The sequence below is a fragment of the Bidens hawaiensis genome, unplaced genomic scaffold (genome assembly GCF_021521415.1).
Source record: "Bidens hawaiensis isolate Kalapana, Puna unplaced genomic scaffold, B.hawaiensis_p1.1 tig00052077_1, whole genome shotgun sequence".
Taxonomy (NCBI): Eukaryota; Viridiplantae; Streptophyta; class Magnoliopsida; order Asterales; family Asteraceae; genus Bidens; species Bidens hawaiensis.
The window spans coordinates 33,346-55,972 of record NW_027499333.1 but is presented as its reverse complement, the minus strand read 5'-3'; the positions used below and the strand labels follow the sequence as shown (position 1 = coordinate 55,972).

The 22,627-nt window shown below is 37.5% G+C and overlaps 1 pseudogene; it reads left to right on the top strand.

The window, feature by feature from the left end:
* The first annotated feature begins 1,616 nt into the window (after nt 1–1,616).
* On the top strand, nt 1,617–3,717 carry LOC143599369 (epi-neemfruitin B 7-O-acetyltransferse L7AT pseudogene; annotated as a pseudogene).
* Nucleotides 3,718–22,627: the final 18,910 nt, after the last annotated feature.

Here is a 22,627-nt window from a genome sequence, read left to right as displayed (position 1 = left end):
CTTTAATATTCAGCATAAGTAGTTTTTGAAAAAAAAAACATATTTCATTTATATATTTTATGTTTATTAGATTGAGCAATTTAGGGAAAACAATGGTGTAGCTGTATACATCGACTGCAGTTCGAAAACTCAACAAGTAAATAAATCAAATAAAAAAGGCATTTATTTTTATTTGAATTAAACTTCATTATTAGAATGCTCATGACCTGTTCACTGTTTTTCATTGGCCCGTTAACAGATATGCAAATGCTCATGACCTGTTCACTGTTTTTCACTGCATTTGGGTCGAAAAAGTAATATGCAGAATGCTCCACAAGGTAACCTCGCTAATACTCTAAAAAACGTGGTGTGATCATATTTTGTTTATATGACTTAAGCTCGGCTTGCTTTACTAGCTTGTTGACTTGTTATAATCAAAGCCCACATTTCAAGATATACAACATATAACCCAAATTTTGTTGCTAAATATAATTTTTTATTAATTATTGAGCTGGCTCAATTCTTTTACAAGTCAAGCTCGTGTACAACGAGCTAAACCGATTCAACTCATTCTGTAAATAAGCCTAGCCGGCTCGACTCGGTTTGTAAACGAGTTGAGTTGAGCATGAGAGTAACCTGGCTTGGCTCAGCTCAGCTCGTTTACCGACTTGTAGAATCAAATTTAAAAGGTCCGACTCCGTTTAGATATGTAATTTTACGATTAACAAAGGTCAAATCTTTTGTTGACCTCACCAGGTCTGTTGCATTTTGGTCAGTTTATATGAAGATACAATCATCTTGGTCAGTTTGTTCCATTAGGAGGATCTGACGAGCGGGCCATGAGAAACAGAAGCGAAAACGACATTTTTAGATATCCAAGACTGTATTCATGTTCCTGAATATGTGTACCGGAAAGCGTATGTAGAGTTTTTTTTACCAGAAAGTGTGAATAGCTAGAATAATATTTTTTATATTTTTTATAGAACTCGAATAGCGTTTTGTATTGAACATATTTGATAGAAGTTTTAGTTTTATTTGTGCTTGGATCAATATATAAAAGTAATTGTATACACATCGAGAGGAAAGTTTATGAAACGACAAAAAGTTGGACTAGCTTTTTAAAATCTTTACGGCTTGATTAATTTTTTATCCGACGGTGGAACGCGGTTAAATACTAAGAGAGTGTTTGGGATTACTTATTTTACCCCATTATCCCTTATTTAAGGCGTAAGGTATAAACAGACCCGACTCTAGCCCAAGCCAAATGAGACATTTGCTTTGGGCTTCCAGATTTTTAGGGCCACATTTTTATATAATTCAATTTAGATTAGACCCAATTTAAGGTTTTTCATGAATATACACACAATTGGACGATTGTTTGCTTTCTTTCTTATTTTTAATTTTGTGTGTGTGTAATATTTGTATAGATTAAGATTTTTGTGTGTCGATTAAAGATCGGTTGATTTGAAAAGGTGTTATAGGTTTTTGTAAGGTTTTTTGTGTGTTATTTTTTCTATTTCAAAAGCTTAATGATTTTCTCGTTGAAGTTTTTCTAGGTTTTAGAATTTTCTTTACAAATACAATAATATATAAAGGAACCATATGACAAATGTCCCAAAGGACCATTGATTACTCCAATGGCTAATCTTCTGTGTGATTTTGTGTGAAAGGACTACTGATGCTAATCGCTAAGGTTTATTATAATTTTAGTCATGCTTTAAAATGCAACTCTAGAGAGTTTGAGAGGTGACGTATGAGTTCTTTTATGTAAATTAGAAGTTAGAACAATTTGCATTTGCTTAATTGCTTACACCTTAAATAGAAGAAGGCCTCAATTTTAAATCTGGCTTTAGTCCTCCGAAAACATTGAGCCGGCCCTGGGTATAAGTTACAAAGTTGTAAGTTACACCTTATACACTCACAAGAACTAACTTTTCCAAACACCTATAACTTATAAATCATAAGTTATAAGTTATAAGGAGCTAAAATAAGGAAACTCAAACACCCATTAAAATTGATCCGACGCTGAAGTGCGTTTATTTACTTGTGTATTATAACCCACTAGTTAATGTTAAAAGTGTTCTATTATAGTTATTCTAGTTTTATAACATTAAATAATGTTCTAAATCAAGTTCATATAGACCCGGCCAGCCTCTATTATTGACAAGTGATAAGAATTATGATGGTTAAATATAACTAAATCCATTGAAATCAGATCGCATGTTACCAAATAGAAAATATACATTAAGTGTTGATTACAGATCGTACTATAAAAGGGCATTTACAGGCATATCTAATATTGCAATTACCACCTTTTCCAGACTTAATTAAAAATTTACTCTAAAACGATTACAATAAAGTGGCAGACAAACGGGCAACAAGTTGCGCCGCAACCCCCTTTGAAATTATTCCAAAAGAGAGCATTAAACCATCATCCCCAACACCAAACCATTTGAAAACATTCAATCTTTCGATCCTAGATCAACTTATTGTCACCCCTTATGTGCCAATCATCCTGTACTATCCTAACCAAAATGGCGATAATATCTTCCAAGCCCTACAAAGGTCAGTGGTTCTAAAAAAATCCTTATCTGAAACCTTGACTCAGTTTTATCCACTTGCCGGAACAATTAAAATGAATAAGAACAATCTTTCGATTGATTGTAACGATTTTGGTGCCAACTATGTCTTAGCTTTGGTTCATGGTCGTCTTGATGGCTTTTTGCGCAATCCTCACCATGGATTGATCAACAGGTTCTTGCCATTTGAACCTAGTTATGATGAATCTAGTGCGGGTGCTCGTGTGACAAATGTTCAAGTGAACATCTTCAAGTGTTGTGGAATCGCTGTCGGGTTGTGTGTTTCACACAAGATCCTTGATGGGGCTGCACTCTACACTTTTCTGAAAGGATGGGCTAACATGGCTTGCGGAACTGATCAAGAAGTCATTATCCAAATTTTAATGCTCCATCGATTTTCTCTGCGAATAGCTTTTGGCTTAGAGACGTATCCATGGTTATATCTCAATCAATGTTAAAGGATGGGAAATGTAGCACCAAAAGATTACTATTTCATGCGAATGCCATTGCCGCATTAAAAATGGAGGCAAGTAGAAATGGAGTGCAACAACCAACACGAGTTAAGGTGGTATCTGCTTTGATATGGAAGTGTGCAATTGCAGCCTCTAAAGAAGCATGTGGATTCAAGAAATCTTCTCGGTTAACCCACTTTGTGAATCTTCGTAGCAAACTTGCTGTAAAGTCATCAAAAAACATGATTTGTAACATGATTTGGCTCTCAAATGCAGTGTACGAAGCTAGTCACGAAAGCACATTTCATGATTTGGCGAATAAGGTGCATGAAAGTTTCGCAAAAATTGATGATGAGTTTGTAAACAAAGCACAAGGTGATGAAGGTTATGTTGCAATGCAGAAGTCCCTTCAACAAATGGGAGAAATTTCCTCAATAGGGCCAGTAGACAACTACAATTTTACAAGTTGGTGTAACATGGGTTTCTATGACATTGATTTTGGTTGGGGGAAGCCTACGTGGGTATCTGGTTTCATAGGTGAGGGGGTCCCAATGTTTATGAATGTTGTGAACTTAATGGATACAAACTCTGGTGGTGGAATTGAAGCATGGGTGAATTTGGATGAACAAGAAATGAAGATTCTAGAATGCAATCCGGAGCTACCTCAGTGGATCAAAGTCCAATATCAAATGATCGATGAAGTTTAAGTTATGTGAATAAGGCTGGCGTGATATGGGCAATCAGTTTGTTGTAATGAATTTATAATTTGGAATTGGAATGAACATCTTCTTTGTAATATTTTTATCTCTGAACTTTAACCATGCATGTTAAGACGACCATTATCTACACATTACCTTTCCCCCTTCCCCTTATAATGTTGTTTTTGTTACAAAAGTGAAAATAAATAAATTGATTATTATGAAAGGGAGGCGGCACTCTATATATACTTATATACAAGTTATGTGGGCATATGCTTGGAACTAAACTAAATAACTGCTCCATAATTAATATAAACTAACACTCCTCAAGTTAAAGCATAAATGTTAATTATATCCAACTTACTACAAAAATAAATTTGGGCTTTTCGGAGAAGTTTAGTAAAAAATATCTGCATGCAAACTGAAAGTATGTCTTGACATGAACTAGCTAAATGGAAGGAGAATATGTTTGAGTGTCTTCTCTTTAAATAATTGATTTTCTCTACACACATATATATATATATATATATATATATATATATATATAGCAAGGTTATAATAAAAAGTTAACATTTCCTAGAAAGTGTAGGAAGTGATTAAGACCATTGGATTAAATAAAAAACATAGGGATATGATGGTCCTTGTTTTTTGGTTTAAATATGGTAATTTTCAATAGTTATTGGTTTCCTATTATTTTGGATCTATATTTAATCTACTTTACATTTTCTTTTCTTCCGATCATATGACTCAAGTATGTATTTGAGTTCTTTTCATGATTAGATAAAGAATGGATTTATAATAGGATTATTGGAACAACAGTAGCGATCGTCCTCGCAATCAAGATCTCTTTTAGTCTTGGGTCAAGGTAATACTTCAACTATTAATTTATTTTGATGCTTAAAATAATTAATTGGTCCCTTGAATTAAAATTGAAATTCATATTCTGGGTTTGGTATAATCAACTTTTGTTTTTACATTAAGTTAGAGTTAAATGATTATCTTATAAAAGTAAATCAACTAATTCATATATGATTTTTAACATTGAATTAATGGATTGATTATGTGTGGTAAAATATTTCCACAAAATGGCCACAGATTGTTGCCGCCTAATTTGATATTGTTTTTTTGTTTTTTAATAGTTAAATTAATGATTTAAGGGTATAACTTGTCGCAGGAATGCGATGATGGAAGAAATGTTTGTAGAGACGGAATATTACAAAGAATTATGTGAAGTGTTTTAACTCATAATTTAGTTCATCCAATCGGATGTGTTTTAATTCATATGTATCATGGATCATTGTTATTGGATTTTAGTTTATGCGTATCGTGTCTTGGTTCTTGAATGTTGAGCATATGTTTCTATTCATGGTGATTTTGTTCATTAAACTTATGTTATTGATAGTGTTTTTGCTCATGGATCAACAGTACACCAGAATATAGTTTATAATGTTCAAGATGGTGTGTTATAGTTCTTGATGTTCTTGGTGTAGTGTTCTAAATTTTGGATTAAAATTTAGTGTTTCTTTTAAATTTTAATTAAAATTTACTCTAAAACACACTGTTATATATTTGTTATGTTCATAGTGTTGTATTTTAAATTTGGATTAGATTATGATAATTACAAATTGATAATGTTTCCATATATAATATAACACACTGGACAATTATGCCCATAGAGTGTTATGAAACAAGTATAAAAATAAAACACACCCCGAAAAAACACTACAACGAATCTTAACTATTAGATCACACAATCCAACGCACCGGATCACTTCTTACACTTTTTAGGCATACTCATCTTTTTACGATAACCCCTCCCTATATATATATAACCAAATAGTTTTCTTTTTTATATATATTATGATTGTAAGAGAGTAGTTTTAAAGTTTTTTACATAAAATTTTGTGACTACATATGTGAATCACAAGTTTACATGTGTATAAATTGATACCAATTATATGTTCGTTTTATGGATCGAGATCACGATATGTTTACTATACGATGATTAATGACGGAATCACTAATCAAAGGGATAAACACATGGCAATTCATTCAAATATTCTCTAATATTGATATGACATGAAAGCTCTCTCTCTCAAGATTACAAGATATGACTCTCTAAGGTTATTGCAAGATATGACATAAAAGTATCTATTTATACTAAACTCTATGGACCGTATAAGGTGGGTGTGGCGTATAAGCTTATACGCCCGTATAAGCTTATACGTTTACCAAACTTATACACTCCTTACAATATATCTAACAATAATAGCTCGTTTAACTAATCCAAGACCTAGCGATAGACAAAAATGCTCTAACAGTCTCCCCCTTCATATTTCTTGGTCTTGGTGTCTAAGCATTAGACGTTTATGCTTTAACAGACTCCCGTAGGATATTGCTTAGACTAACCAACTCGATTTTTAAGTCATTTCCCCCTATCGCCTTGATAGTCTAACACATTCCTCCTTAGGCTTTCAGAATCTACATGTATAATTGTTGAGTTTTCTGAACTTTCGGATTTGACGGGTATGTATTTTTCAATATCAACTTGATCGGACGAGTCCGTTTTCTTAACGATCCAATGATATAACTTTGAAGTGGATCTTTTCACACATAATTTCAATTTTTCAAACTTCTTTTCATTACAATCTTTCAAATCAACATCCTCAACATGTGGCTTCCTCGAAACATCTTTAACGGTAACGTCTTTTCTGTTATACGTTTGATTTAGAGGACCCTTTTGAAATATCTGATTGGACGTTTGAGCTCGTATTTTTGAATTTTGAATTTTGAAATGTTTGTTTTTCTGTTTTCAGAACATCTTGGTTGCCCACATCTGATTTTGGAATGTAAACAAACTTAGAACTATTCTTGTACCAAGAAGATTTCTTAATTCGTTCACGTTTGTCTTTTTGAATAAAGAAATCCTTATTGGATTGATTTCGATACTGGATTTCTTTCTTGCTTTCAGATGTCTTACCATGAATGAATGCAGCCTTATTAACATGCTCACGCTTAACAATTTGTAATTCCTGTTTAAGTGCAGCATTTTCAGTAATGAATCTGTTTATTGTTTTCTCATTTTGATCAACCTTCACCAAAAGTGCCTTTTCGTGTTTTTGAAGTTGATCATAAGCTTCCTTAACTCGATTAAGCTCATCTAGTAACGAGCCAGCGTGAATTTTGAACCTTTTTGTACTCCTCACATTTTTCACAAGATTTAGCTTCCTCGGCTTTGTCTTCAACTTTGAACTCCAATAATGATTCTAAAACCAAATCTTCATCATATTCTAAATCACCATCATCATCGAATTTTAGAGTGTTTTTGCAATTTTTGGTAATGACGGTTCTTCAGATTTTTAAAAAAATACATGATTCTTTATCTTCTCGATGAACTCAGAAAATTGCATGTGTTGGGGTTTGATTGAATTGCTATAACGAATGTACCCCAAACTTCAGGTGATGTCTCAACGAGCGTATCTGCCAACCTGTCAATGTAGTCTAACTCGCGTTTCTCAATCCCGACATGTTTCATTTCGTTCACAAGATCACGATATTGATTGATTAACGAATCAAACGATTCTTCAGTTAATATATCAAACATATCTAATTCTCTCTTCAACGCTTGCCTTTTGTTTTTTCTCAAAACCACTTCTTCATTAAAAGAACTTGAACAATCCATTTTATTCAAAGTTGCACGTAAACCGAGTAAATCAGCACGTACGTGAAAATAATATCCTTATACGGACAAACCGGTTTATAAGCCAACAACTAAATGTAGTGTATAACCCAACTTATACGTATAACACCTTATGCATTCAAACACCAACGTGTAACATTTATGCGTCCTAAAACGAAGCGGATACCAAAGTCAGCATACAACAACCTTATACGCCCAAACTTTATACGCCGTAACTCCTCTTATACGGAACTTGTCAATCAAAATGTGGTAATATGAAAACGTGAAACTTGATTTTAATTGAGTCGTCCACTTTTATCACACATTAACCGTTTTCTATTCTCCAAGTTTAAATTGACAAACTATGAATGTGTACAGCTATTCGTCCGTGTAATTAAGCCATCATGTTTGACATCCAACATATACATGATTAAACTTATACGGAGGTTGAAGACATATACGCGGCAACACATAACAGTGTGTATGTCAAACCAATTTTATACATCCATTATCCAGCTGCAACTCTTGACCAGCTTATACGTGAGCGGCCATATTTTAATCACATATCAATCGAAATGCGGAGAATCAAAAACGTAGATCTCAATTGTCAATTCTATCAGCCACCCTTCTTGACTACTACACTTATACGGACCAAGCAACCAACCTTATACGGACGACAGACTGCACAAAATTTAATTTCTAGATTTTGATTTTCGACTAGAATTAACTAAAATCACTCCAACAGAAATGAATAGTATGTATCAACGAATGAAATCACCGAAACAATTCGAATTTGATCCATAAACAAATGAGTAATTGAAGATTATATGAACGGGTATGACTTTGACAATGAAATCTTCAAACTCTAATGAATTGATTTCTTTGATCTAGAAGTAAACACGAGCCCGAGGCTTTGATACCAATTATATGTTCGTTTTACAGATCAAGATCACGAAATGTTTACTATATGAGGATTAATGGCGGAATCACTAATCAAAGGGATAAACACATGGCAATTCATTCAAAGATTCTCTAATATTGATATGATAAGAAATCTCTCTCTCTCTCAAGATTACAAGATATGATTCTCTAAGATTATTGCAAGATATGACATCAAAGTATCTATTTATACTAGATTCTATGAACCGTATAAGGTGGGTGTGGCGTATAAGCTTATACGCCCACATAAGCTTATATGTTTACCAAACTTATACGCTCCTTACAATTTATCTAACAATAATAGCTCGGTTAACTAATCCAAGACCTAGCGATAGACAAAAATGCTCTAACACATATAATATACAAATTTACACGTGTAAAAAAATTTAGATATGCGTAAAAACTAATTTTCGTAAATATAATCATAAATATACATATCATAACTGAAAATTCTATCCTCAAATAATATGAATATGTAAATATTTTTTTAAAACGATTGGTTGTTAGGAGTTCCTTAAAGTTCTTAACTTATTTTAATTATAATTCTATAATGAAACTTACCATATATATATATATATATATAAGATAGAATACAATAATTACTTAACATACATTAGCTACAAAAATACCTATATAATCATCGGGTCAACGACAAGACATATTTGGATAGTTAATTGATCAATTTTTACCTTTCTTCACGAAAATCGTTTCTGAGCATATTATCGATTTCTTGAGTGTTTATATGAAAAACTTATATGGATTTATGTGTATTTGATTTTAACACTAGACGTCTTTTAAAATGGCTTTGAGCGTGATTCGCGTATCTATTGTATGTTAAGCAATTATTATATGATAACTTTGCCCCATGTATGTATGTATGTATGTATGTATGTATGTATGTATGTATGTGTGTGTGTGTTTTGGTCAAAATCGGTTTAAGGATAATGTAAGCAAATATGATTTTGTGAGGTAGTTTGGTTGTATAATATTGGTAATTATTTAAACGAAATAAGGATGAACACAGTTTGTTACGGGGAAAAGACCTTGATCGGATGATGATCGCCGGCACAAGAACCCTGGGTGATGACAATTGTCAATCACACTATATTAATCAACAAAATAAGGTTACAACGTTGGAAGCTATGATCAGCGATTATATAAATTCTAAGTGTGTGTGTATACTGCTAGGATTATAGTGCAAATCGTATGCTATCAGCTATGTGTAATGTGTGTTTCCCTAGCTGATGATGCCTCGATATAAATACATAAAATATATTAACTAATAGTCCTACAAATCCACCACTAGTCCACTAGAGACGTTGCATCCACTTTGACCACGTGCTACTTCTCTTAGACTGCGAAATAGTGGGTAGACCGAGTCATTAGCCGTTATACCTATTAACATAACACCATACAAATAGAAAAACTGATAGTATATAATAAATACCGAGGATCCTTGATCCTGACATAATCTGGAATATATATTAAGGATAATTGATCCAGATCATGTAAGGATAACATATTCTCAGCAAAAAATATTTGTGCCTTAACAATTGCCTACAAAAAACAGATTTGATGTGACATGTTAGATATAATGATCATATATCTATATAATACATTGAAATACTCTCTTCTGCATATATATGCAACCATTCTCATCCTTTTATAACCACACTTCAGCGGAAAACCAAATATCCTTTCTACTCTTTCTCTTTCGTAAAAATTTTTGAATTTGTCTACTATTTCTATACTTTCTTCCGAGCAATCGGATCCGGAGATCATGTAAGGATAACATATCCTCAGCACAAAATATATGTGCCTTAACAATTGCCTGCAAAAAACAGATTTGATGTGACATGTTAGATATAATGATCATATATCTATATAATACATTGAAATACTCCCTTCTGCATATATATGCAACCATTCTCATCCTTTTATAATCACACTTCAGTGGAAAACCAAATATCCTTTCTACTATTTCTCTTCGTAAAAGTTTTTGAATTTGTCTACTATTTCTATATCTTCTTCCGAGCAATCGGAATCGAACGACCTGCACTCTAAAAATTTCCTTACCAATCCTTCCTCTGAGATTTGTAAGCTTACAGATTCGGAGATTGACGATTTCGCCCCTTTATTTCCAACCGGCATAGTATTCCGACCTTTCGAATCTTCTACAAGAAGATATTCTTATTCAAAGAACTGGGTGTGTTTTCCGGCGCACCTTTTTATCATCAGTTACTCGTACCATTTCCGAAGTTTACCCAAAACTTCTTTAAGCTGATCGGCATAAGTTACATCCAGGCGATGCTGATGCTTTGGAGGGTGTTGCATACTGTAGAAAAAATCATAGAAGAAGAAAAAGTTGAGTTCGGACTGTCAGAACTAGCGTACGTGTATACCCTAGTTACCCACGGATCCACTCGATTCATCTTGAAATCCAAACCTCATCAATCAGCCCCTATTCATAAGACCACCCAAAACGGCTCATTCTAGAAAAAACCAATTCTTTTTGTTAAAAGAGACTCCATTCCTGGTGGGGTTGATTTACCTCTAAGATGGATTAGGAAGGGTAGGATCCTGGATCCTCTATTAAGTTGTTGAGTATAACTTATCCTTCTTCTGATAAATCTCTTTTTGTATTTCTTTTTCATTGGATAACTGCGCTGCTTGCTGAACTCCCCGGAGTGGAAGAGAGGGCAAAAAGGTTTCTAGCATTGTATCCTGAAATTTGAACATACAAAGCCAAGATTGCAGAAGCTATTCTAGAATCTTTCAGAATCTTCAAGCGACATGTCATGTAAGATCCTTTTGTCTGTCGTTAAAGTGGTGGATACTATTGGTCGGTCTCCGTTATCCAACTTGATCTCTTTGGCGAGCCTTTTGCTGCGGAGAAGGAAGTTCCACATATGTCGGATCCTCCAGAGATGAAGTTGACTATTCGTACGTCCAGTTCACCCTGGTGAGGATCCTGGATACTCGAATAGAAGAATATTCTCTCATCAGTTATTCGAGTAGTAGGGATGACTGGCCTTCTTTCATCGTCCAACTTGAATTCTTCTTTAGGATAAGTCATTTGAAATATGTCACAGTCTCTGGAGACGAAGTTCATCTCGTGAGCATCTGGTGGTGGTGGCGTTTCTTTTTGTGGAGGATCTTCAGGATCCTGGATTTATTCCTTCCCAAGAGTTCTTTAAAGTGACCCTTGCTCAGGAGGTTTCCAATTTCCCTCCTTAAGCCAATGCATCCGTCTGTCATGTGGCCAAAATCTTCGTGGAAGGCATACCACTTAGACTTGTCTTTGAAGGTAGTCGTCTTCTCATTCTTTCGGGGCCACATTGCTTTCTCCCCTAGATCCTTCATGGAACAAATCAAGCCATGGGTATCTACGGAGAAACAATACTCTGTGATGCAGGGATAGTCTTCATCATCATATCCTTCTTCGACTGCTCGTATGTTTTGATTGTTGAACTTGTTGTACGGATTTGAGTTATTGTTCCTGTATGAGGATCCTTTATTCTTATCAGGGAATTCTTGTTTTGTCTGAGCCCCCAATCATTCTTGGATCCTTTTGTCATGTTACATCCGTATAAACCTTAGTGCTCTGTTTCTTACTTCTTCTGGAGACCTGCAAGGAGTCATCACAAGATCATCATAAAAGGGGGAGCCCCTTTGAAGTCTCATCTTGAAGGCCTCAACAGCAGTAGCCATATCAAGATTTGGGATTTCCAGAGCTTCCCTGCCGAACCTCGTAACGAAATCCCTAAGGGATTTATCACTTGGTTGGAAAACTCGGTATAAATCACTAGTTAACTTCTCAAATTTCTTGCTACACGAAAATTGACTGTTGAACAAGTTAACTAAATGTGAAAAAGAAGTAATTGAAAAGGGAGGAAGAATTAGCAGCCATTTTAGAATTAGCAGCCATTTTAGTGTTGCATTATTAGCCGAGCTTCCTACAGTCAAGGAAAAAGCACATATGTTTCTTTCACTGGATTTAGAGATTAGAACTTTTCAAGCCAAGTTCACCGAAATTTTCCACGAATCAATCTTAGATTCGATTAGCAACATGTCAAGTAAGAGTATTTTAATATTGTTTAATATTAATTGAAACGAATAGAAAACTTATCTGTATATCATGCTTTGTAGGTGCTCATAAATATGGTAAGTCTGCATCCAAATTCTCCCTTGAAGACATTGATCGTATGTTCGTGAAAAAGGAGAGTCCAAAATCTACACCAATGCATGAACCACGCCCTGTTACGACCCGAGCAAGTCAGGAGCATCCAAGAGAAAGAAATCTTCAGAACCAGAGAGTCCTTTTGATGCTGAGAAACAACTCCTCAACATTCTTACTACAGTAAGGATCCTTGACCCTGATAATCTTCATTCATGAGTCACTTATTCTTCTAACTTTGTCGAATTTTCTTGTACAGGCCGTAAATTGTGACATATGTCAATTTCAGGTTAACTCCGTTAACTCAACTCCGTCAATTCAAACTTAAAGATCACTGAATCTATAACGCACACCTCATTACATTTAAACTAGGGTTTAAATGACGCTTGACACTTACTACATGTGTAGTCTTTCGGGAATTGCACCGAAACGCAAACGAGTTGACGCAAACCATTGGTGAATAAACGAAAAACGTCAAAACAATAATTATGTGATAATTATGTGTTAGACATATGTGATACTTGATTATATTATATGTGATGCTAGACAAGAAACAAGAACTAAATTAATTAAGCTAGAAAAGTAACATTTGAAAGTTGAGGGACTTAAGTGTAACATATTGTTATTAAATAATAATAAACCTAAACCCTAACTCTCTCTTTCTCTCCTCCCAAACCGATGGCAGCCCCCCTTGCTCTCCCTTGCGATCGGCTCACACACACACACATAATACTTGATCTTTGATCTTGTTTTTCACAATTGAAGCATCCTACATCCGTTTCTAGCCCTCTTCTACCTTCCTCTTGCTTGTGTTGGTGTTTTTGAAGGTATAATTGTGAACCCTAGGTTCCGAAAATTTTCATATATTGTGTTCATATGATTTGTTTGATTAGATGATGTATTGATTGTGATTTGATAACTAGAATTGATATTATTACATGTTAATCGTTTGTGTCTTTGATTTTGAGTTCAAATAAAACCCTAATCATGTATGTATTGTATAATTGATGTGCATGGATAATGATTATGGTGTCTAGAATGTAATATGAACGGATTATGGTCTATAGATGGTTAATATGTTGAGTTTGGATACAAACAGTTTCTGGACAGATTGTGTTGCTGATGTTCAATTGACTGTAATGGGGTGTAAATCTGAAAATTGGTTGAGATTATTGATACTACAGTGTACTAGGTTGAGTCAAGTTTCTAAAGAATATAAATTTGCAATTTTTGGACGTGTAAAAGTTAACTTTTATGATTTTACAAAAACGTTGTGCAAAGCTGAGTTGTGAGACCTGCTGTTGGGTTGTTTTGTAAATATTATATCTCATGAATTATGGGACCAAATGGGTTGGCTCTACCTCTGGAAGTTAACTTGTTGAGTTAAGAACCTAACCCAATTGGTCTTGCATTTTTTGGATTTTTCATTTAACGGGAATTTCAAATAACATTCTGTTGCGCATGTATTTGACTGTTATGAGTTTGCTGTAATGTTTTGATCATTGTGAGAAACTTATGTGGAATAAAAATATAATAAAATATGTTCAGAAAACCTAATTCATGTATGCTTTTTTGATGATTTTTGATGAATTAATTGAGATGCTATGATCGGTGGAATAGTAAAATCTTTCAAGTAGAATTCTGTCTCGGTAAAGTTAACTGTCGAACTTTGTGAAAATGCATGAAAAGTGCTAGTTGCTAGTTAATTGTTTTAATTTGACCAAATTGCCCCTGCGGGGAATAGTTGCTAAATATGTACACTATAAATACTTGACACGTAGATAGTCATTCACAACATGTAACGTATCACAAATGTACTTGTTAAAGTCACACACGATTCACAAACGAAACACGAAACATAATATTTGCATAGGTATTACGTGCCGGGTCTAGAGACTCGTTAATAGCTTGAGTACTTAAAAAATCTCCTTGTTGTTTTAGAACGCTAGAGAGAGTTTTCTGTGACGCGCATCACTTGGTGATTTATTTTGGGAATTCTTCGCAAACAGTGAGTTTCACTTACCCCTTTAAACTTATTAAACGCTTTTCACATAGGGGAGATAACATACTCCGAAAACGCTTTTAAGATTTTGTTAGTAAATTATATATCACTTGTAAAGGCTAAGTGGCAAACGAAACAATTGAAGTCCTACATATCGAACCGGTTAATATTTGGATAATAGCGAGTCACTGTTGAGTAGTACTACTGGGTTTGACAAACCCCACCCAACGCTAAACTCGACTGGAGGTCGAGTGGGTGTAATTTTGGCTAACACATTACCATGGTCTGGATGACCTGGTAGCAAGGCACTTGATAAACAGTCAGCTTCGGTGTCGAACACTTAGTAATACTTGTTTTATAGGCTAGCTACCTATAGATATATAATTGATTTAACACTATCTGGTAACGCAAAACGCTGAACGCAAAACGCTAAACGCTTTATTTTAGATAAACTTGTGAACTCACCAACCTCGTGTTGACACTTTTAGTATGTTATTCTCAGGTAGCCGAGGCGGGCGCGCGGTATAGGATCATGCATTGCTTGAAACGCTTTTGTTATGCAAACTATTTTAAAACTGTTATCATTGGGTTTAAGTCGTCTTGCGTGACGCAACATTTATTTTATGGTTTTTTTATACTTCCGCATTTAATTACTCGTAAACGTTTTCGTGGTTTGAAACTTTGTTTTATGGTTTGATTATAACTAATGAATCCGATCCTGTTAGTTCACACCCTCTGACGGTAAAACTCCGTTAGTGGATTTGAGGGTGTGACAGATTGGTATCAGAGCCATTGGTTATAGCGAACTAGAAATTGCATGCATACTAGACTATAACCGCAGCGACCTATTAGTTATAATTATACGCACTGCATATGTTTGTGTAGTCTTTGTTTTTCTTATCTCCTTACCTCATTCACTTATACGCGCGCATACACGGCTTACCTGTAGGGATGTCGACTCTACAATCATCATCGTCTGATCAGATGACTCATGCTCATGGGAAGGAACCATAGTTACCTAACTCATCGCCACCCCGTGTAGTCCCGGAACTCGAAGCTCCCGCACCGAAGAGGTATCGCTTATCCGGAGGCATGTACGAAAACGAAGTTAGCTGGGATTGGTACCCTAATATGATCAGGCGTATGGTCTATCGTGAACAAGTTCCCCCGCTACCCCACCCGAACCATCCTGCTTACCCCAACACCCTACCACCCATAACCGAACCTGTGGAGCGAGTTCTCTCAGCTGTCGTTTCTTGTTTGGAGCGTGATGTGGGTTACATGCGCTATACGAGAGCTAACGTTTCCGGACTGTTAAAAGATGGAACCGAGACTAAGGAGGAAATTTCCCGCATGACAGCGGCCATGAAGGAAATGCAAGAGGCTAGTGATCAACAGATAAAGATTATGAGAAAGATGCAAGCCGAGATGATAGACTTGCAAGAACAACCCCAAGTAGCAAGGACTCGAACCGAGATAGCTTTAGAGCGTTGCGATGTCCTACAAATGCAAATTGCTCAGAACGCGGCCGAACCTGAGGCAGAGCCCGAAGCGGAACCCGAGGAAGATCCAGAGGAGGAACCTGAGGAAGAACCCGAGGAAGATCCCGAGGAGGAACCCGAAGAGGAACCGGAGGAAGAACCGGCTGAGGAGGAGGCACACTCAGAGGTGTCCTCAGACGATGACATCTAAGGATGATAACACTTAGATGGAGGGGTTGTCTCCATCCAAACTATTATTTTCTATGATTTTAAGGATTGATTTGAAATACTTTGTAACGAATACAATGGTTTTAATCATGAATTTTTTATTTGGATTATTACATGGTTGTGATGTGATGTTTGTTTCTTTATTTCTCTCTTACCTATCTTTTTATTACATGTATGGTGTGTTGCATATGAAAGAAAAATTCATGTTTAACATTTTATGCTGTAATTCTAGGAAATGGCAGGAAGAAACGCTGGACACGGACGTGGTAACATCAACTTGACTGCAGCAGAACTCCAAACTCTGCTGAATGACCACACGGCGGCCGCTCTAGCCGCACATGTCCAGAACCAAGTTGGAGGTCCAATTGGAACGTGTACCTTCAAGAACTATCTTGACTGCAAGCCCAGTACATTTAAGGGCACTGAGGGAGCTATAGGTTTCCTGCGTTGGGCTGAGAAGGCCAAATCGGAGTTTGAGATGTGTAATTGTTCCCCTGCCAGTAGGGTCAAATTTGCTGCTGGAACACTTGAAGATTCTGCCCTCACTTGGTGGAATTCAAACGTGCAGATCCTTGGATTGGAACTGGCTAACGCTATGAACTGGGAGGAGTTCAAAAACATGATGCGAGAAGAGTACTGTCCGAGAGAGGAGATTGCAAAGTTGGAATCCGAATTTTGGTCATTGAAGATGGTGGGTTCAGAAATCGAAGCCTACACCACCCGTTCTTACGAGTTGGCTGTGATGTGTCCACGGATGGTAGACCCGCCGAGTAAGAGGATTGAGATGTACATTGATGGGTTAGCACCGCAAATTCAGGGCATGGTGACGTCTTCCAGACCCGCTACGATTCAACAAGCGATCCGGTTAGCTCACAAACTGACGGATCAAGCAGTGACCCAAGGTGCGCTACCATCTACAGGTTCAGCCCCTAAAGCCCGTGACCACCCGAGCACTGACAACAACAGCAACAACAACAACCCGAGCAATGGAAAGAGAAAGTTTGACAACACCAGATCCTCATCCTCGAACCCTCCACAACAACAACACTACCGTAAGCCCGAACTCACTCGGGGTTTCAACAATCAGGGTCACAACAACAATAACAACGGTGGCGGGCAGGGTTTGAGCAGATATGCTGGGAAATATCCAAAGTGCAACAGGTGAAACTATCATCATGCTGGCCGGTGTGACCGTGTCAAGTGTCTGAGATGCGGAAAGATGGGTCACCAGGCAAAGGAATGTAGAGGAGACCTTGCGGCAAAGGGTGCTCCTAAACCACCTATGACGACTAAGGGATGTTTCGAATGTGGTCAAGAGGGTCATTTCAAGAAAGATTGCCCCAAACTGAAACAGAACAAGAACAATGGAAGTAATGGAAGTGGCAGTGGTGGTGGAAGCAATGGTAAAGGAAGAGCTTTTGTCATCGGGTCGGGCCAAGCCCGCAATGATCCGTATGTGGTGACTGGTAAGTTTCTTATAAACGACAGTTTTGCTTCTGTATTGTTTGACACTGGAGCTGATAGGAGTTTTGTGTCACAAGCCTTTAGTCAACTCTTAGACCTAACTCCAACCCCGTTAGATGCTAAGTTTCCTGTTGAATTAGCTGACGGTAAGACTATAGAAACGACTCATGTACTTGCGGGATTTAAGTTAAAACTGTCAGGTCATATTTTGATATCGACCTCATACCTTTTACGCTTGGTAGTTTCGATGTCGTTGTCGGCATGGACTGGTTATCCGAGAACCGAGCGGAGATTATATGTCACGACAAGATAGTCCACATCACTACCCTTTCCGGCGAGATTATTTCGATTCAGGGCGAGAAAAACGGCATGAACACCAGCGTCATCACCCTCATGAAGGCGCAGAAGTATCTACGAAAGGGTCATCCGGCAATTTTGGCGCAGATTGTTGAGAAACCCGCGGAGGAGAAGCGGATTGAAGATATACCGATTGTACGAGATTTTCCGGAAGTTTTCCCGGAGGATTTGCCTGGACTCCCTCCTATACGACAAGTCTAATTCCAAATAGAGTTGACACCCGGTGCAGCACCCATAGCACGAGCCCCGTATCGGCTCGCACTGGCGGAGCTTCAAGAACTGTCCACTCAGTTGCAAGATTTGTTGGATAAGGGTTTTATCCTACCTAGCTCATCGCCATGGGGAGCCCCTGTCTTATTTGTCAGAAAGAAGGACGGGACTTTCCGCATGTGCATCGACTACCGGGAGTTGAACAAGGTGACGGTCAAGAACCGTTATCCTTTACCCCAAATTGATGACCTGTATGACCAGCTCCAAGGATCGAGTTACTACTCGAAGATCGATCTGCGGTCTGGTTACCATCAATTGAGAGTGCGTGAAGAAGATATCTCAAAGACGGCTTTCAGAACACGGTATGGTCACTACGAGTTTTCGGTTATGCCTTTTGGCTTAACCAACGCACCAGCCGTATTTATGGATCTCATGAATCGAGTATGCAAGGCGTACCTCGACAATTTTGTGATTGTGTTTATTGATGATATTCTCGTCTACTCCAAGGACAAGGCTGACCACGAGGAACACTTAAGGGTAATTCTGGAATTATTGAAGAAGGAACAACTATACGCAAAACTCTCGAAATGCGAATTTTGGCTTCGCGAGGTTCACTTTTTAGGACATGTGATCAACGAGAATGGTATCCATGTCGACCCCGGTAAGGTAGAAGCCATCAAAAAATGGGAAGCACCTAAGACTCCGACTGAGGTGCGGCAATTCCTAGGGCTGGCCGGCTACTACCGGCGTTTCATCTAGGGATTTTCAAAGATTGCTCAACCCCTCACCGCTTTGACTCACAAAGGCACTAAGTACAATTGGGGTGACGCACAAGAATCCGCTTTCCAACTGTTGAAAACCAAACTCTATAGCGCCCCTATTCTAGCCCTACCCGAGAGAACAGAGAATTTCGAGGTACATTGTGACGCATCGATACAAGGTCTCGGTTGTGTGCTGATGCAACTCGAGAAGGTTATAGCCTATGCCTCTCGACAACTACGGATTCACGAGAAGAACTACACGACCCATGACTTGGAACTAGGAGCTGTGGTGTTTGCCCTTAAGATATGGAGGCATTACTTGTACGGTACCAAGTTTACCATTTACACCGACCACAAGGGTCTCCAACATATCTACGATCAGAAGGAGCTGAACATGCGACAGCGTCGTTGGGTCGAGCTGCTTAAGGATTATGATTGTGCCATCAAGTACCACCCCGGCAAGGCCAATGTAGTGGCCGACACTCTCAGCAGAAAAGAAACAGATAAACCCAGGCGAGTGCGAGCATTGCAACTCACGATTCATACCAACTTACCCGACCAGATTCGCGATGCCCAACTCGAAGCTTTGAAGGATGATAATCTTCCATCGGAACTCATGCGGGGCATGAACAAACAACTTGAAACCAAATCGGACGGGGTCCGATATTTTGAGAACCGGATTTGGGTTCCACGATACGGAGAGTTGAGAACTCTAGTGATGGACGAAGCACACAAGTCCCGATATTCTATCCTCCCTGGCTCAGATAAAATGTACCATGACTTAAAGGCACTTTACTGGTGGCCGAACATGAAAACCAACATTGCCACCTACGTGAGCAAATGCTTGACTTGTGCCAGAGTCAAAATAGAATACCAGAAACCATCTGGCCTACTACAACAACCGGAACTTCCAATGTGGAAATGGGAACACATTTCAATGGACTTCATCACGGGATTACCTAAAACACCGACGGGATGCGATACCATCTGGGTGATCGTTGACCGGTTGACTAAGTCTACGCACTTTTTAGCGATTAAGGAATAGGACAAAATGGAAAGACTGACTCGCGTTTACATGAAGGAAGTAGTGTCTAGACACGGAGTGCCTGTCTCAATCATTTCCGATCGAGATTCTCGTTTCACTTCGCACTTTTGGAAGTTGCTACAGAGCGCACCAGGCACCCGTCTTGATATGAGCACAGCATACCATCCTCAGACGGATGGGCAAAGTGAGCGAACTATTCAGACCTTAGAGGACATGTTGCGTGCATGTGTGTTGGATTTCGGAAGTTGGGAACCTCACTTACCTTTGGTAGAGTTTTCGTATAATAACAGCTACCACGCAAGTATTAAAGCAGCGCCGTTTGAAGCACTGTACGGACGGAAGTGTCGATCACCTCTCGGCTGGGCAGAGGTGGGTGACAGCCAAATCACTGGTCCAGAACTAGTACTCGAAACTTCGGAAAAGATTGTTCAAATCTGAAACCGCATGGCAGCAGCACGAGATCGCCAAAAGAGTTACGCCGACAAGCGCCGAAAACCCCTCGAATTTCAAGTGAACGACCAAGTATTACTCAAAGTCTCACCTTGGAAAGGTGTGGTTCGCTTCGGTAAGCGAAACAAACTCAACCCACGATACGTTGGCCCTTATCGAATAACTGAGCGCATTGGTCCGGTGGCGTACCGACTGGACCTACCAACGGAACTCAGTGGCGTACACAATGTTTTCCACGTATCCAATTTGAAGAAATGTCTATCTGATGAAACCCAAGTAGTCCCTTTGGACGAATTGCAAGTCGATGAACAGCTACGCTTCATTGAAGAACCAGTTGAAGTTTTGGATTGGGAAACCAAAACACTCAAGCACAGCAAGATTCCAATCGTTAAGATTCGTTGGAACTCGAGACGTGGACCGGAGTTAACGTGGGAACGCGAGGATCAAATGATGAAAAAGTATCCTCACCTTTTTGAAGGGCTGACCAAACACAGAAAACCGCGAAACCCGACAAACCGTCAGAAATCACCGGAGGTATGAGTTAAATTTCGGGACGAAATTTCTTTCTACTAGGGGATGATATGACAAACTGAAAATTTTCTTACTTTTTCAGACACTCATCACGACTTGACTCAAATTTTCGGGACGAAAATTCTTTAACATGGGAATGATGTGACATTCGTCAATTTTAGGTTAACTCCGTTAACTCAACTCAGTCAATTCATACTTAAAGATCACTGAATCTATAACGCACACCTCATTACATTTAAACTAGGGTTTAAATGACGCTTGACACTTACTACATGTGTAGTCTTTCGGGAATTGCACCGAAACGCAAACGAGTTGACGCAAACCATTGGTGAATAAACGAAAAAAGTCAAAACAATAATTATGTGATAATTATGTGTTTGACATATGTGATACTTGATTATATTATATGTGATGCTAGACAAGAAACAAGAACTAAATTAATTAAGCTAGAAAAGTAACATTTGAAAGTTGAGGGACTTAAGTGTAACATATTGTTATTAAATAATAATAAACCTAAACCCTAACTCTCTCTTTCTCTTCTCCCAAACCGACGGCAGCCCCCCCCCTTGCTCTCCCTTGCGATCGGCTCACACACACACATAATACTTGATCTTTGATCTTGTTTTTCACAATTGAAGCATCCTACATCCGTTTCTAGCCATCTTCTACCTTCCTCTTGCTTGTGTTGGTGTTTTTGAAGGTATAATTGTGAACCCTAGGTTCCAAAAATTTTCATATATTGTGTTCATATGATTTGTTTGATTAGATGATGTATTGATTGTGATTTGATAACTAGAATTGATATTATTACATGTTAATCGTTTGTGTCTTTGATTTTGAGTTCAAATAAAACCCTATTCATGTATGTAATGTATAATTGATGTGCATGGATAATGATTATGGTGTCTAGAATGTCATATGAACGGATTATGGTCTATAGATGGTTAATATGTTGAGTTTGGATACAAACAGTTTCTGGACAGATTGTGTTACTGATGTTAAATTGACTGTAACGGGGTGTAAATCTGAAAATTGGTTGAGATTATTGATACTACAGTGTACTAGGTTGAGTCTAGTTTCTAAAGAATATAAATTTGCAATTTTTGGACGTGTAAAAGTTAACTTACATGATTTTACAAAAACGTTGTGCAAAGCTGAGTTGTGAGACTTGCTGTTGGGTTATTTTGTAAATATTATATCTCATGAACTATGGGACCAAATGGGTTGGTTCCATCTCTGGAAGTTAACTTGTTGAGTTAAGAACCTAACCCAATTGGTCTTGCATTTTTTGGATTTTTCATTTAACGGGAATTTCAAATAACATTCTGTTGCGCATGAATTTGACTGTTATGAGTTTGCTGTAATGTTTTGATCATTGTGAGAAACTTATGTGGAATAAAAATATAATAAAATATGTTCTGAAAACCTAATTCATGTATGCTTTTGTGATGATTTTTGATGAATTAATTGAGATGCTATGATCGGTGGAATAGTAAAATCTTTCAAGTAGAATTCTGTCTCGGTAAAGTTAACTGTCGAACTTTGTGAAAATGCATGAAAAGTGCTAGTTGCTAGTTAATTGTTATAATTTGACC